The 16,738-nt window shown below is 38.6% G+C and overlaps 1 protein-coding gene across 2 annotated transcripts in view; it reads left to right on the plus strand.

Annotated features, from left to right (window-relative positions):
* Positions 1–16,738, plus strand: part of CHODL (chondrolectin) — a 420,685-nt gene that overhangs the window by 235,304 nt on the left and 168,643 nt on the right. For both annotated transcript variants that reach the window (XM_021070837.1, XM_013981213.2), the window contains exon 4: positions 8,654–8,739. The gene's annotated coding sequence lies outside the window, so the exon portion shown is untranslated. The remainder of the gene's footprint in view (positions 1–8,653; positions 8,740–16,738) is intronic.

Below are 16,738 nucleotides of genomic sequence, written 5' to 3' on the forward strand. Positions count from 1 at the left end.
TGTCTCTTAAGATATTCTTCATTTCTATTTTGTCTGATATGAGTATTGCTACTCCAGCTTTCTTTTGATTCCCGTTTGCATGGAATATTCTCTTCTATCCTCTCACTTTCCATTTGTATGTGTCCCTAAAAGTGAAGTGGGTCTCTTGAAGACAGCACATATATGGGTCTTGTTTTTGTATCCATTCAGCCAGTCTATGCCTTTTGGTTGGGTTGTTTAGTCCATTAACATTTAAGGTAATTTTTCATATGTATGTTCTTATTGCCACTTTATTAATTGCTTTGGATTTGTTTTTGTTGCTCTTTTTTTCTTCCCTTCTTTTCTTGTTCTCTCCTCTTGTGGTGTGATGACTATCTTTAGTGATTTGAGTTGATTTTTCTTACTTGTTTGTGTATCAATTGTAGATTTTTGGTTTGCAGTTACTCTAAAGTTTTATATGTGAGTCTACATATATATACGAGATTGTTTTAAGTTGTTGGTTTCTTAATTGCAAGTTCATCTCCATTGTGCTGCATTTGAACCCTCCTCTCCTCATGATTTCTGGTTTCAGTGGCATAATTGTGCATGGATGATTTCGTATCTTTACTGTATATATGCCTTTCCTGGTAAGCCTTGTCATTTGTGGTATTTTTGTTTCTGGTTGTGGCCTTTTCTTTTCTGCCTAGAGAAGTTCCTTTAGTATTTGTTGTAAGGCTGGTTTAGTGTTGCTGAATTCTTTCAGCTTTTGTTTATCTGTGAAGATTTGATTTCTCCTTCAAATCTGAATGAGAGCCATGCTGGGTAAAGTAATCTTGGTTGGAGGCTTTTCCCTTTCATCACGTTAAGTATATCATGCCACTCCCTTCTGGCCTGCAGAGTTTCTGGTGAAAAATCTGCTGATAACCTTATTGGGGTTCCCTTGTATGTTACTTGTTTCTTTTCCCTAGTTGCTTTCAAGATTTTCTCTTTGTCTTTAATTTTGGTCAGTTTTATTAATATGTGTCTCAGGATGTTTTTCCTTCAGTTTGTTTTATATGGTACTCGTTGTGCTTCCTGGATTTGAGTGAGTGGTTCCTTTCCCATGTTAGTGACGTTTTTGGCTATTATCTCTTTGAAAATTTTTTCTATCCCTTTCTCTCTCTCTTCTCCTTCCAATACCCCCATAATACAGATATTGGTGCGCTTACCATTGTCCCAGAGTTCTCTGAGACCCTTCATTTCTTTTCAATCTTTTTTCTCTATTCTATTCTGCATCCATGATTTCCACTAATCTGTCTTCGACCTTGCATATTTGTTCTTCTGCCTCCTGTATTCTGCTGTTGGCTGCTTCTAATGACTTTTTTATTTCAGTTATTGTATGTTGCATCTCTTCTTGCTTAAGTTTTATATCTTGTATCTCTTTGCTCAGTGTTTCCTGTAAATTATCCATCTTTGCCTCCAGCTTATTTCAAATGTCTTGCATTATCTTCAGCATCATCAGTCTAAAGTCTTTTTTCCTGGAGGCTGAGAATCTCCTGATCACTTAGCTGAATTTTGGGGGGGTTTTTCTTTCTCCCTTATCTGAGTTATAGTTCTCTGTCTTTCCATTTTTATAGGTTTTTAGCATGGCGACCTTTTTATAGATAATAGAGTTGTAGCCTCTCTTACTTCTGGTGTCTGTTCCCCTTGTGGCTGAAATTGGTACAGGGGCTTGCTGTAGGCTTCCTGATGGGAGGGACTGATGCCTGCCCACTGGTATGTGGAGCTGATTCCTATCCCTCTGGTGGGTGAGGCTTCATCTCTGGGTAAGATTAGAGGCAGCTGTGGGCCTGGGTAGTCTTTAGGCAGCCTGTGGGTGGGTCTGTGATTCCACCTAGATTGTTGTTTGGCCTGGGGCTTCTCAATGCTGACTGACAGGTGGGGCCAGATTTTCCCAAAATGTCCACCTCCAGAGAAACATATGCTGATAAATATTCCCAAGAGCTTTGCTTCCAATGCCCTTCCCCCCAACAAGCCACAGTCACCCCCTGTTTTCCCAGGAGATCCTCCAAAAACTCCCAGATTCCTATGGAGACCTTGCTTTGCCCTGGAATTCAGTGCACGTGAAATCTGTGTGTGCCTTTTAAGAATGGGGTCTCCGTTCCCCCAAGTCTCATGGAGCTCCTGTTCACAAGCCCCACTGGCCTTCAATGTCAGATGCTCTGGGGGCTCTTTCTCCTAATGCCAGATCCCCAGGTATGGGGACTTTACGTGGGGCTCAGAACTTTCACTCCTGTAGGTGAGTCTCTGTGATAGTTACGCTCCAGTCCATGGGGCTTCCCACCCGGGAGGTATCGGGTTGCTTATATGGCATAATCACCCCTCCTACCTCTTGATGTGGCATCCTCTTTGTCTTCTGGAGTAGGATATCTTTTTGAAAGTTTCCAGTAAATTTCGTTGAAGATTCTCAGCATTTGGTTGTGATTTTGTTGTTTTTAGGAGAGAAGTTGAACTCTAGTCCTTCTATTCCGCCATCTTAATCTCTTCTCTGTAAGTGCTGTTTTTTTGTATGGAACATATTAGATCAACCTATAGAGAAGGTGGTGGAAGGACACATTATCATCCTTATAACTTTAAATGTTTGAAGTGTAGATACCTGATATTGAAGGTGGAGGGAAAACATGAATGAAGGAATGACCACAAGTGATATCTTCACAAGTACGGAGCTGGGAGAAACTGTGTGCAGCTGACACAGTAAACAATAAGAAACATAAATATAATAGAGGAACTGAAGGTAGAAATATAATTGTACCAGGAGGTTAGCATAGGGAATAGAGGGGAATGGGTGGTGGGTGTATGGTTTGTATAAGAGCTAAAACATTTTCTTGTATAGTAGTAATTTCATGTATATCTAACATTGATAAATTAATATTAGTGTAAGTATATTATTTAGAGATTCAATGACATTTGAACTCCAAAATCAAGCAGTTTGAACATGTTGCCTATGGAGGGATGAAGCTGGATGAGTGGGAGTGGGATATAAGTCATTTAACATTTTAATCTCATGCATATTGATAAATACAACAGTAAAATAGAAAAACCTGAAAAGAGTCAACCAGGACTTAATTAAGATTTTGCCTAAGCCCGCTGCATATACATACAAATAATCTGTGAAAGTACCTATATACTGTATTTGAGAAAATTCTTTTGTCTTGAGAATTCCATCTTATATAGAAATAGTAGTCTTAAGATTTTTTTCTCCAATTCTTTGATTTTAGGAAAGTTAATGAGTGTTTTAACACCTCCATTTACTCAGCAGTAGATTGAGGATATTGGGTTTGAGATAGCTATGTATTTTTTGTATAGGTTTTAAACAACACAAACTTTATTCTGGCCTTGAAGGTGTTTTCGTTTTTCTTTATGAGAATTCCCTTAATGTCTTAATATTCACCCTCCATCTTTTTTTTTCTATTTTCTTATTTCTATATTATATATGTAGGGATTTACTTTTAATGTCCAAATAGCTAGAAGGTAGATTTTGAATATTTTTGTAGTTAAAAAGGGTGACTGATCTGAATTTGAAATACATCATCATAACAACCAAAAATATGTCAATGCTGAAAAACAGAAAAAAAAGAAATGAAGCCAAATGGCTACATTTTCAACACCACTGTCTCTTTCCATTTGCCACAATTTTTTTGCTGATGTCTGTGAGTATATAAGACAGTTTCTCATCTGGGTTAGGAGCATTAATGAAATTACTGTGTAGCAGTCGTGGAAAAATGAGAGAAATCCACATTTGTTTTCCATAATGAAGTCTATATTTGCTTGGTCATAGTCCAAATCGGTTTTGAAAAGTATTTATCAAATTGAAGTAGATGAAGTTGTCCAAAACTTAATAAGGATGAAAAAAGAAGGAAAATTTAAAGACAAAATTTCCAATTAAAGCTGAGTAACTGTTGATTACTCAGGTCCAAGAATTAATACTGATGAATGTTATATAATTTAGCAGATCTTGCCAGGATAGATATTTGAGTGTAAGCTCAATATCACAGGAGATGGATAGCTGCTTTGCAACTTACATTTTACATCTGTTCTCATTTTCCTAATCTATACCCTTGGGGTAAAACTTCATTCACTCAAACCTTCCCATTCTAGGGAGATCATTCTTTACAACTTCTGGGTTTTTATCCTTGTCAGTCACCCAAAGTAATGCCCAACATTTTTTTTTTTCCTCACCATTTCAGGATTCTGTGTCATGTCCCTTTTCCTGAATATTTTCTTGATCAGCTCTTCACAGTAAGTTACTATGGGGTACTGGATGTTTTTAAGCCTAGGTTGGATTTAAGTGTACAAGGAGGGAGTTTCCATTGTGACTTATGGTTAATGAATCTGACTAGTATCCATGAAGATGTGGGTTTGATCCCTGGCCTTGCTCAGTGGGTTAAGGATCTGGCGTTGCCAGAAACTGTGGTATAGGTCGCAGACACGGCTCAGATGCTGCATTGCTGAGGCTGTGGTTTTGGCTGGCAGCTATAGCTCCAATTGGACCCCTAGCCTGGGAGCCTCCCTATGCCGCAGGTGCAGCCATAAAAAGACAAAAAAAATCAGATAAATAAATAAGTGTACAAGGAGACTAAGTATATTTGTGAGCTACATCAATATCACAGGGTGGAACTGGAGGGGACAGTAGGCAACATCTACCATTCCATCATCTATAAGAAAACAAGTGCAAATGGAAGCTGATTTTTATCCTAGTTTATTTAGAAGGTATTCTTTTGCTCAATTTTGAAAAGGTCTTAAGGCAATTAATGATATCTTTAAAAATGGATGTTTAAAGAAACTCACTAAAAAAGTGTAAGCTATAGTGTGAAGCTTACTTATTTCTCTGTATTGTCTAACTCATTTATTGATTTCATAATTTTTAGGCAAGTAGGACCAGTCATAAAAATGAACCTGAGAGATCACCTAGGGTGAAGAAAAATAATCAGGAAGAGGAATATAACATTTTAATTGGAAAGGATGGAACTTAATGTTAATATCAATGCCTACTGCCACCAGCCACTTCACTTTAACATTTAAGGGGCTAATGAACATTTTGCTGATAGAATCTGGATTTCTCTGCTGAGTAGCAAGATAGAATTATTTACTACAGGGAGGGACAACATTAGTAAATGGAATACTATAAAACTTCAAGTAAGAATTGGAAGTGAAGGTAACAGAATTAATTTCCCTGGCATAAATTTCTGCTTTCTCATCCTGAAGTTTTATTTTGGCACAAAGATGGTAATAACACTAAGCCCTCCACTGGAATCCAAACTGATGATAGATGATTTTTGTCTTTAAAAGTTTCATTATAAAGGACTAAGTTTGGAATAGATGAAAAAGTATTTTGTCTTAATGTAAGAGTGTCCCTTTTGAAGTCAGAGAACTCAAATTAGATATAGTTTCATTTGTTTGTAGCCTCTTTTACAAAATAGAAATATTAAGATTTATTTCAAAGTATGGTTGTAAGGATGAAAGATATTGTGAGAAAGTGTGACTTTTTAAAACTTTATAAAAATAAAGATATTGAAATAATGAAGTGATATTATCTTGTCTATCTAAAAAATAAATAGTTTCAAAGTATAAATATACTAGTCTCTCACTGGTGCCACTATGAATTTAGGGGTGTTAAAACAATCTGTGCTTGACTCCTGATTTGCACATGTTAGCTAAAGGAACTAATTGATTTATTTAATGTCTTTTCTGGTTATCTATTGCTGGGTAAAAAAACTACCCAGAAACCAAGTGGCTTAAAACAACAATTTTGTTATACCTTATGATTTTGTGCGTCAGGAATTTGAGTGGGCATAGCTGGCACTTCCTTAAGCTCCATGTAGCACTGGCTGTTTCTCAGTCGTATTCATGTGGTAGATGGGTTGCTATGGGGGAGCAGGCAAGTTGGCTGCTTGGGCATATCTGGCACCAAATTGGAAATGGCTAGAAGGTTGGGCTTAGCTAGGGCTGTGGAAGAGCATGCCAGTGCCTGAATTTTCAGCATATTTGTCTCAAGGGTGTTAAACTCCTTACATGGAAGCTAGCTTTTCTCAGAGTTAACATCCCAATGGACCCAGGTAGGAACTGCAAGCCTTCTTGTGACTCTGCTTTAGAAGTTCCAGAACATCCTTTCTGCACATTCTTTTCATCAAGGGAGACACAAAGTACAATTAAAATTCAAGAGGAAGGGGAATAAGCTCTACCTCTTAATCTATCATGGTGTCTGCCAGTCTCAGCTTTTCCCTGTTGTAAAACCTACCCCCAAAGAGTTGTTGTGAAGGTCCAATGAGATTGTGTCTTTAAAATGGCTCTCATAGAGCCTTACCAAAGAAAATTCTCTTCTCTTCTTTGTGCATCTGGAGATTTTATTTCTCAATGTCACTAGGATACCTGGGAACCACTGAAGTAAGCTCTACTGCCTCCTGAGCATTCAAAATAGTTGAGTGAATTTATGTACTTTAGTCACAGAAATCCCTGAGACTCAGACCATGTACAATCTTTAACTTATAGGCCACTTCTCAGAGTACTTGTTTTTCCAGGCTAGAGCAGCTTAGAAAGAAAAAGAAAAAAATTAGAAGACAGTAGAGTTACTAAAAAGACATAGTTGAAGAACCTAGAAGCAAAGGGGAAGAAAAAGTGTAAAGCACCAGACACCACAGCTCTAACATTCTTGGAATTTTTAACAGAATAAAAGAAGTTTACCCACAATCCAAGTAACTATTTTTTTATATGCTAAGTTATCAAGTACTGTTCCTAATGATTTTAGTAACAGAAGTTTAAATTTTGTTCTGTGTCACCTATAAGTATAAGAGAATGTATAATCTGTTTTAGAAAGATTTTTAACCTTTACAATTAACATTAAACATGTGTCACATATAAAGTACAAGTTTCAAGATTTCCTACTTGCAGAGTTTTTCTCTCCCTAAGGATACTATATAACTGATATGTTTCAGTATGGTGTTATTCTGTGATGGGAAATATCTGTTATTTTTTTGGCTGCCTAGGAGCTGAACCTTGTTTTGATGTTTTGGGGGTTATTGACCTTGGATCTTGGTGAGATTCAGAGGGTATGTGCAATTAAGAAGTTGAAAAGGACAGATATTCCCTCTCTCAGCCTGCTGGGCAAGAAGGGGTCTAAGCCCCTGACCCCACGATCTAAGCCCATGACTGTGATGTAAGCTTAACTGATCATGGTTGCCTCGTGTGAAGGATCATGATCCAGCACTATCGAGGATAGAACAAGGGCAACAGAGAGTAGGGCAGCAGCCTCTAGTTCTCATGGCCAGCCATCATTTAGCAAGCTGTGGTGTACACACCAGACTGGTTTTGTTGTAGGATGTTACCTTAACCCTGCCTGATGCCTGACTTACTGTCTGTGCCTTTTTCCAGGCCAGGTTCTCTAATGTTCCCTGCAATTCTAGGACTTACTTGATTATCATTCCACTATATATCTTTGCTTAAATAAGAATTGGATGTAATTGCTTGAATTAAGAATCCTGATCATTATGGAACTTACTATCAAGAGTGCTTGCAGGCTATGGACCCACAGGGAAATGGTGGCAGTGGTTCTTGATTCTGGTTTTACATTAGAATCCTCGAGAATGTTTGGAAAATAGTAATGCTCAAACCAACCCAGGTCAATTACATTGACTGTCAATGGGTAGGATCCATGTATTGATACTTTAATGTGAGAATTAATGTAGAGAGAGGATATAGCGAATTCAATGACTTACGAAAATGGGGTATTGGGGATATTAATTATGTGTAACTTTTCCACCCATCCCCAGATTATGTACCCTAAGAAAGCCCAGAATATGCTTCTTTTACCAAGGCTTTGAGTGACTACAAGCATTCTTGAAAATCACTTTTGTAGCTGTTCTAAGACAGAAATAATGAAAACTTTGCCATTGAAATAGGTTCTCTGACTTCCATGGAGATAACAGGACCCAAAATAGCAGTTTCCAACTAGCCATATCTAACTTCTAGGGTCAAAGGTTATTGTACTAGTCTGCAAGGTCTGCCTGATGATAACAATGATTAGTTCAGCTGGGATCTTTGGTATTGCCAAATTAATCACGGGTTCCTAGGACTAAAATGGATGAGAAACGTATAAAGTTCTTATTTGATTTGTATAACTGGGAAATCTCCAAATCTGGTGAATGGAAGTCTGACCTGATTCATATTTTCATAGTCATAGATCTATGTCCAATTTCCATACCTAAGTTAGTTCACACACCAGAGCCTTTGAATAAATATAAACCTTTGAAGATAGAACCTCCAATAACATAACAGTACTAACAGAGTTTAAGGCTCCTAGCCTTCTTCAAGGGTCCTTGTTCAGTTGCTAGGTAGCTCAAAGGCCTTTGATTGGGTATGTATACCACATCTTTTTAATCCTTTCATCTGTTGGAACATTTAGGATGTTTCCATGTCTTGGCTATTGTGAATAGTGCTGCAATGAAAATATGGGTGCGTGTGTCTTTTTCTAGGAAAGTTTTGTCAGATATATGCCCAAGAGTGGGATTGCTGGGTCATATGGGGTTCTATATTTAGTTTTCTGAGGTATCTCCCTCAATTTCTATCTTCAGCCTCATGAAGGGTTTTTAGGAAAAGTGGGTCTAATGTGATGGAAATGTACTGTTGCGGTATGATAGCTGACTTCATGTTTTGCTTTAAGGAAAATGAGAAAGAAAATCTTCCCACTGGGCAGGACCTGCCTGGACCAAAACACCCTGTTGCCCATGGACAGAGACATGGCCTGAGGTGAGTTACTGTATTTCTTCCTGGGCCATGGCTAATAGTTTGGTGGTGAAGTTAAGGATATCAGGGGAAGAATGAAAAAAGAAGTAAAATGTGTAATGAATATGTGTTTGGATGTCAGGCTATTGGATTCCACATGGAAGATCACCAGAAATCCCCTAGGGGAGAAAACTATTGATAAGCATGTGGAAAATAAGACCCTCAGGTAGAAATATTATTACAGGTTAATTATTTTAGATGCTTCTGCTATATAGAATAGTTATTCTGCTCTGGGATTTCCTTGCCCTGCTTTTTATGCATTTGCCAAATCATGAACCTACTGATTTCTTTTTATGGTATCATTAAGTTTCATACAGTCTTTCTCCTGACCAATGAACTCAATTTACTGGACAGTGTCCATCAGATTCATGGATTTTTACCACATGCTCCATGATCAACTAGCTGTTGACCTTGCAGAATGGGAGAATGGTTCAATTATTACCATGTCTCTAAGAGGTCACAGTTGCATACTTAGGATATTGTCCTCTAGGATTCATTGATGCTCTTAACCAGCAACTAATACAGGGCATTGTGTCTGTCATGAATTGAGGAACTAGTGGATGAAATTGGGAGTCCCATGTTCTCAGTGACATTGGATTATGGCTGGAAATATTGCCTTTCCTGTATCTAAAACACTATGCTCTGCTAGTGCAGAGGTGGTTTTTTTTTTTTTTTTTTTTTTTTTTTTTTGCCATTTCTTGGGCCGCTCCTGCAGCACATGAAGGCTCCCAGGCTAGGGGTCCAATCAGAGCTGCAGCTGCCAGCCTACACCAGAGCCAGAGCAACACAGGATCCAAGCCGCGTCTGTGACCTACACCACAGCTCACGGCAACGCTGGATCCCCAACCCACTGAGCAAGGGCAGGGATCGAACCCGCAACCTCATGGTTCCTAGTCGGATTCGCTAACCACTGCGCCACGACAGGAACTCCGTGCAGAGGTGTTTATACTCAAGGGAGAAATATTTCTATCAAGAGGCATAGCAAGTTTTGTGTTGACTTAGAAGATAAAACTTCTACTTAGCCATTTTTTTTCCAAGCCACTGGATTATCAATCAAAAAGGAGGGCTATGATACTGGCTCTAATGATTGATCTCGACCATCAAGGATAATAACAGGTGATATACATTAAAGGATGGAAAGTCTATAGAACTCACCTGATATCTAGTACTGCCTTAACAAATGGTCTAATTTAATGCTGTTCCAACAGAGCCCATTATAAATTAGAATTTGGTCACTCCATTGGTAAAACTAACAACTAGCTGATGGGAAAAAGTTATAAGGGGGAAAAGATAGTCATAAAAATAAAGAAACCTTTATGAATAGCTATAGAAACAAGACTGTAGTTTTCTCCCACATTTTCTTTGTGATACTGGTGTGTGTGTGTGTGTGTTTGTGTGTATACACGTGTGTTTTCCTTTTTCTTTCTGTGTTTTTTTATTAGGTAGTTTGGTGGTTGCTAAAATTACAGTTTAGTACACATGTCACAGAGTATTGAAATAGAATCATGGCAGACCTATAGTTGTAAGAGAGCCAGGACTTAAAGCAGAATGTTGTTTAAAATATGGATCATCCCTCCTTAAATAAGAGTTGTAGGTGTTTTCAGCACACAGGGGATAATTATAGCATTAATTTTGTAGCAGCATTTTTTTTAACCTTAAAAATTTGAAGACGGTTGTATGTGGATATTGTGCAGTCTAAGGGATGAATTATAGTAATATTTTTTTTCCCTGTAAATCATCTCAGTCTTCCTTGTTATATTTGGGAATTGTCTACCTCATGAGTCATGGTAGAAGGCAGAGCATCACTTACTCCCTCCACAGAAGCTGAGAATCAGATACCTAGTGGTCTAAATCCTTCCTCTAGCTACACTAGGAACATTTGATGTAGGCTTGACCTGTTAGATGCAGTCGCATGGGTTGCATGGGTAACTAATGACTCAAGGAAGTGAAAAGAATGGAGATTCCATTTTGGTAGTTATGAGCTTCAACAGCAGTAGCAATGAAATCGGGTTTCCAGGAGCATCTGTGGCAGTGATCCAGAAATGACATCAAGTGTTCCAGGTTGGTGTTAAGATTTTAGAGGACTTACTTTTTGGCGTGACTTTGGCTATGGTTCTGGCTACAGCTTCAAATCATTTATTCCTATCATTTTCCATACCTGTTTTTTTTTCCCCCACGTTTTTAGAGATTCAGCCAATCTCTATGTTCAAGGCTGCAACATATGCTTTAAATTTTTAAAAAATATTTAGGTCAACAAGAGCTTTTTTTCTGTTGCATGCAAAAAAGACTCTGAGTGATAGAGAAGGAATGAAAGTCATGAAGGGGAAAGGTAAAATGAGCATTCTGTTCCTGGGTGACCCAAGGTAGGGTAACTGGAAAAAGCTCAAAATCCAAAAAGTAAAAGGCCAGAGGACTAGAACAGTCAGTACTCAAGGTGGTTTTTCCCCTTGGTCAGAAGGAATGGAGTTATTGCATGAAAGGAGGGAGGCAAAGACCATGGTTATCTGCAAAGTCAGCAAGGAAATGAATATCAGGTGCTTTACAGGTAGGTTCTGGGCTGAGAGTATGATGCTGAGGATGGGCACTGAGCCAAATGCAATGGGCACTAGGGGTGTTATGCATACTTTATTTGAATAGTTTCGGTAAAGCAACTGTCAAGCTATGTTAAAAGTAGCTTTGCTATTTTTTGAATTTTCTCAGGCTTAACTAGCTACAGATAGGTTTATAGTAACATTAATAATCCAGTTCCACTGACTTCTTCTTTCTAATGTAAGTCATTCACTTCATATAAAGAGATTTTCACATACTTAAAGGAGTCTCCAGGGGGTGTTTTACATTGTAAGATATACATGAATTCTTTGTTGCACTTTGCATTGAAATGTTATTCTGATCCCTTCCCCTTGATTCTAAGTTGGTTCTGTGACTTGTTTTCACCACGAATGCAGCATAGGTTATGTTGTATAGTGTCTGTCTGATACTGGGCCATAAGAGATCTGTAATTTCTGCTTTTACTTTCTGAAATGCTCCTTTTTGGGCCACAGCTGCTGTACTTGGAAAAAGCCTTTTGGAGAGAGGGACCAGCCATCACACCCATTCCAGCCAATAGCTAGAGTTGAGTCCTGCTAGGCACCTTCACTGAAGGTTAGGGTCTTGGTGACACAAAACTGTAAAACAGGTTGTCTTTTAGTACCATGCTTTAGAATGGAGGTGGGGGAATCACTTGTTGGTTCATTGGTATTTGGACTAATTTAAAATTCCTCATTTCATAAGTATTGGTCATGAGACACAGAGAACGAGAGTGTAGGACAGAAGCAGGTAACAGATTTCGGTGTGCCTTAGATGGTCCCTCTCTTCTGATGACCAGGGCTTTTGGTTTTGATTGCCTTTCTATATTGAAGTAGACTCATTGTGCCTGGCTCCTTCCTTCAGGATTTGTTCTTCTGCATAAGCCCCCTGGGAGCTCTCTTGTCCTGCCCCATAAGTTCTCCAGAAACATCCCAAGAAAAGTTTGCATCTCATTTAGATTCAAGCTTGGAGAGCTGCCATGCTAGGTATGATTCAAGTATAATGTGCTAGAATTAGAATTACAGACCAGTATTGAGCTAGCACTCACCTGCCCTTTCTGTGAGTGAGAGATCTATCAAGGAATGAATAGGTTGCAACAGGGCATAACTAGTTCCTAGAGACTCTTTATAGTAACTCACAAAGGATTCCCATTTGCAGAAAGAGACTTTCACATGTTAGACTGTAGACCTTTTCATGCTGAATTCAGACACCTGGAGCTAGAGGCAGGCAAGCTGATACACATTCAATTCACATTTCTACTTTACTTTGGCAGTTTCAACTAACTTCCTGTATTCATTGGGAAGTTACATATATTTATCCAGATATTCTTTTTGTTAGTTGTTTATATGGGCCATGAATCACAAAGATAAGGTTGTTGGCTGGAGCCGTGGTGAGCCTACTAGTATTTAGTGGTGCAGATTTTCCTTACAGAAGAGCTAACTTCCCTGTTATTTCATGTCATCAGTTATGATATCAGTTTTCTCAACCATTACAAAAAGATAGGTTGATATCATTCTTCTTAAGCTGCGGAGTCTGGTTTAGATCCTTTAATCACAAAGTGGCATGGCATTTTTTTTTTTAACACCTTTGCTTTTGTGGAGTATGTGATAGTTTATAACATACCTTCAGTCCTCTGGAAGGTCATTCTTCATCAGTTATTTATTTATACTACAACTTAATTTCAAGGAAAGCAATTAATCTACATTTATGACTATAAAGAAACTGCTCTTTTGTTCCTAATATAATTTTTATTTTAATTTATTTTTTATTTTTATTTTTTGTCTTTTTGCCATTTCTTGGGCCGCTCCCACGGCATATGGAGGTTCCCAGGCTAGGGGTCTAATCGGAGCTGTAGCTGCCAGCCTGCTCCAGAGCCACAGCAATGCGGGATCCGAGCCGCATCTGCGACCTACACCACAGCTCACAGCAACGCCGGATTGTTAACCCACTGAGCAAGGGCAGGGATCGAACCGAAACCTCATGGTTCCTAGTCGGATTCGTTAACCACTGTGCCACAACGGGAACTACTCCTTAATATAGTTTAGATCAGCCTATTCCTTACCCTGCAGATTCCTTGGCTGCCACCAAAAGCAGTGATCTGTTCAGCACTAGAGGGGAATTTATACTCACTCTGGGAGTGACACTAAGCAAAGCTCTCTCCATACCACCAGTCCTTCTGAATCTTCAAGGATGTGAAAGAGACCACATAGTCAGATCTTCCTTCACCCATAATGTATTTATTGAGTCCTTTTTTGATGCAGACAAGCACAATGTAGTTCAAAGGAATGAAAAGATGAAGTCTTTTCCTTTAACCGTCTGGTGAGAACATGTGCACATATGATAATAATGATAATACATTGAAATAATTGTTATTAGAGGAATGTGTAATGGCTCGTGGAAGCCCTGAGGTTCGGTATAAATACCTATTATGCAGTTAAGGTTTCACAAAGAAGTGATGTCTGACCTAGGTATGGAAGGTACAGTAGGGATTCCATTAGTTGATCTGCAAGAAGAGGAGCCAGTTGTTCCAGTGATTCCACACAAGACCAACATAGAGCTGGTGACAGCTGCCAGTTGTGCAAGTGAAACCATCAGTGCCCAGCTGGCAGCACATATTTGAGTGAGTCCTGCTGAGGCCAGCAGAAGACCTGCCAGGCTTAACCCAGTCCAAATGCTTCCCAAGGCCTCCTAAGTGAAATAAATATTGTTATTTTAAGGCACTAAGTTATGGTATGGTTTGTACGGACACGATCATATTTATATTATGGAAAGATTAACAGAAGACTTGTAGAGAATGGATTATAGGAGATGAAGGTGAGTCAGAACATTTAGGGAACAATTGAAAGAGCTCAGGAAAGACCAATTGCTATTCCTCAGGAGACTTTGTGCCAGAATCCTGAAATTAAAAGCCTCTTTCTGGAGTCTTGTGCAAATAGTCAAGATCCCGACTGTAGAGCATCTTCTCTGTCATCAAAGGCTGCTGATTTCTTTCTTTTTTTCATTTTTTAAAGTTTTATTGACGTGTAGTTGATTTACAATGTTGTGATAATCTCTGTTGTACAACCAAGTGGTTTAGGTTTACATGTACACACATCCATTCTCTTTCAGATTCTTTTCCCACATAGATTATCACAGAATATTGGGTAGATTTCCCTGTGCTATATAGCAGGTCCCCATTGGCCAATCATTCCATGCAGCTCAGTGTGCATATGCCAATCCAAACCCCCCAGTCTATCCTTCCCCCCACCCTGTCCCCTTTGGTAACCATAAGTCAGGTGCAAAATAGTTTCATTGCTAGTTCACTTGCCTGCACTAGAATCCCCTAAGCAGAATTCCCAACCAGGTTATGGCAGACTTACTCCATAACTCCAGAGAATTTCTTTACCCTTCTTTCCTTTTTCCACACTGTTATCCATTTGACTTTCCCTAGCACTTCTTCATTTGGAAAACTCATAGACAGCAAAACACAGAAGTCTTTCTTATATGTCACTCTTTTTCATTTCTCAAAATTATAACCCCTGATTCACCTTCTCCCACGGTGCTGTTCCCATCTGCCTTCTTCCCCATGACTTAACCTCCTATTCTGCACAAACTTTTCCATTCTGCCCTATATTGCTTCTGGTCCATAAGAAAGGCATATTCCCTGTTTCTTTGATTGTTTTTTCTCGTCCCAAACTTGAGTCTGGTCCTACATTGAGAATACTTATCCTCCTCTCTCAAATATAGACTGTTTCATCTTCTACACCCCCATAGGACCTAGAATTGGTAGATGAGTCCACTCCACTCTAACTGCTCTTGAAAAGTGGTCAGTGATGTGCTAGTTGAATCCAGTGGATCCTTTCAGTGGAATTGGACATTCTTGACCACTGTCTTTGAGATGCTCTTAATCCTTTGGATTCTTTTACATTTCTCCTAATGTTCTAGCCTTTCCCCTTAAGAATATTTTATGTATTCATCTTCTTCTATTACTTAAATTTTGGTTTATTTATTTTTTTTTTTTTTTTTTTTTTTTTTTTTTTTTTTTTTTTGTTTATTTTTTGCGTATATTATTTATGGAGTATGCCAGTAGAAGAAGCATCCTCTGCTAACAGTCCCTCGTTTACAAAGAACTCATTTCTATATTTAATGGAACCTTTTCTTGCATAATGATTCTGAATTCTCATGGCTTCAATTACCAAGTGTATGTCAGTGCCTTATATGAACTAGTTTTCTCCTTAGATATGACCCATATGGTGCCTTCGTGTGGATATCCAAATTTACATTAAAGTCATTGTGTCCTTTAAACCTATTTCTCTGCTGTCCCCCCCACCCATCCCTTTCTCATTTAATAGTACAAACATACAACGCAATTGCCTAAATTGAATCCCGGCTCCCTGATCTCTACTTCCATCCAATCACCAAGTTCTGTTGAATCTGTCTTCTAAGTAGCTCTATAATCTGTTCACTTATCTTTGTTTTATTGCCATCCTTATGGTTCAGATTAATACCACCTCAATTCTAGATTAATTCAAGATTGGGTCCTTTCTCTTTTTTTTTTTTTCTGTTGGGATTGAAAGATAGATTAATTCACCTGATAGACTAAGGGATCTAATCAAGCCCAAATTTTTAGGAAAGAGGAGTTGGAGAGAGACATCTGAGATGAACATCAGGCCCTGGATCATTAGAAATTGCTGGGTTTTTTTTTGGTTGTTTTTTTTTTTTTTTTTTTTTTGTTGTTGTTGTTTGTTTTTTTAGGGCCACACCTGTGGCATATGGAAGTTCCCAGGCTAGGAGTCAAATTGGAGCTACAGCTGCTGGTCTTTGCCATGGCCACAGCAACATAGGATCCCAGCTGTGTCTGTGACCTACACCACAGCTCACAGCAACACTGCATCACTGACCCACTGAGCGAGGCCAGGGATCGAACCCGCATCCTCATGGATACTGGTCGGATTCGTTTCCACTCCACCATGACGTGAACTCCCATCATGTTATTTTAGCTTTAAACAAGAAACCTTACAAAATTGAGAGAAAATTCTAATTCTGCATTTGGCTTGCTTCATAGGAGTCTTTAAGTTTTCACTCCAATTTTAAAGAAACTGAAAGCTGAAATCACGTAGTATGTGTGTTATGGTGGATTATACATAAAGACAACAGGGGTGCAAGACCTTGTGTCTACATTAAAAAACTGGGCATTAGTGTGTACTTACCTGTTTTTAAATTAAAATACAATGTTTGAAGCATATGCATATTTCTATGTTAATGACTTCCAACTTTAATTGAAATTTTTATTAACTGACAAGCTGCATGAGTTGCTTTCGATAAGAGGACATCCATCCTAGTCCATTCATAAATATTTATTGAGCATCAACTCCTTCAGAGCTCTGTTTAAGGTGTTCTGAGAGATGCAGAAATGAGA

Source organism: Sus scrofa, chromosome 13 (genome assembly GCF_000003025.6).
Source record: "Sus scrofa isolate TJ Tabasco breed Duroc chromosome 13, Sscrofa11.1, whole genome shotgun sequence".
Classification (NCBI taxonomy): Eukaryota; Metazoa; Chordata; class Mammalia; order Artiodactyla; family Suidae; genus Sus; species Sus scrofa.